Genomic DNA, 972 nt, shown 5'->3' with positions numbered 1-972 from the left:
GAAAGAGAAAAACACATAAAAGACACAAGACTTAAAATTTTTAGATCTAATGCTCCTTATTTTCGAAAATTTTGGAGGGAAAACACCAAGGAACACTAAACTTAAAAATTTTAAGATCAAGACACAAGAAAAACTCAAGAACACCTTGAAGATTCACAAGAACACCAAGAACAAAAGGAAGAACACCAAACTTAAAATTTTTAGAAAACTTTAATAAAATTTTTGAAAATTATGAAAAGATTAACAAGAAAACACCAAACTTAAAGTTTGGCACAAGATTAAATCAAGAAAAATTTTTTTGAAAAAGGATTTTAAAAAGAAGGTGCCAATTGCTAAGAACATAAATCCACGCTATAACCAACTGAGCTAAAAATGTAACGTATTTTAAAGATGTATTATTTTTATGGATAAAAGTATAATTTTTGAAAGTTAATGTTTTGAAAAAGCACAAGAAAAACAAGAAAAGACACAAAACAAGAAAAACTCAAGATCAAACAAGAAAAATAAACAAGAACAACTTGAAGATCAATGAAGAACAAAGAGCACAAGTTCGAAAATTTAAAGAAAAATATAAAAGATGCAATTGACACCAAACTTAGAACAAGACACTAGACTCACGAAAAATTAACAATTAATAAAGAAAAATAATATTTTTTTTTTTGAAAGGGAATAAAGGACTCAGATTTAATGACTCTATAGCATCAATACTATATTCCTAATCTAAGCAGCAAAATAAACCTTTAGTTTGTTCAAACTCGAACAATCCCTGGCAACGGCGCCAAAAACTTGGTGCACGAAATTGTGTATGCCAATATTAATGGACTATTTAACACAGCTTCATACCACTAACCAGCAAGTGCACTGGGTCGTCCAAGTAATACCTTACGTGAGTAAGGGTCGATCCCACGGAGATTATTGTTTTGAAGCAAGCTATGTTTATTTTATTATTAGTCAGGATATTAATTAAAATTA

Source organism: Arachis stenosperma, chromosome 3 (genome assembly GCF_014773155.1).
Source record: "Arachis stenosperma cultivar V10309 chromosome 3, arast.V10309.gnm1.PFL2, whole genome shotgun sequence".
NCBI classification, from domain to species: Eukaryota; Viridiplantae; Streptophyta; class Magnoliopsida; order Fabales; family Fabaceae; genus Arachis; species Arachis stenosperma.
Note: the sequence above shows the minus strand (reverse complement) of the source record.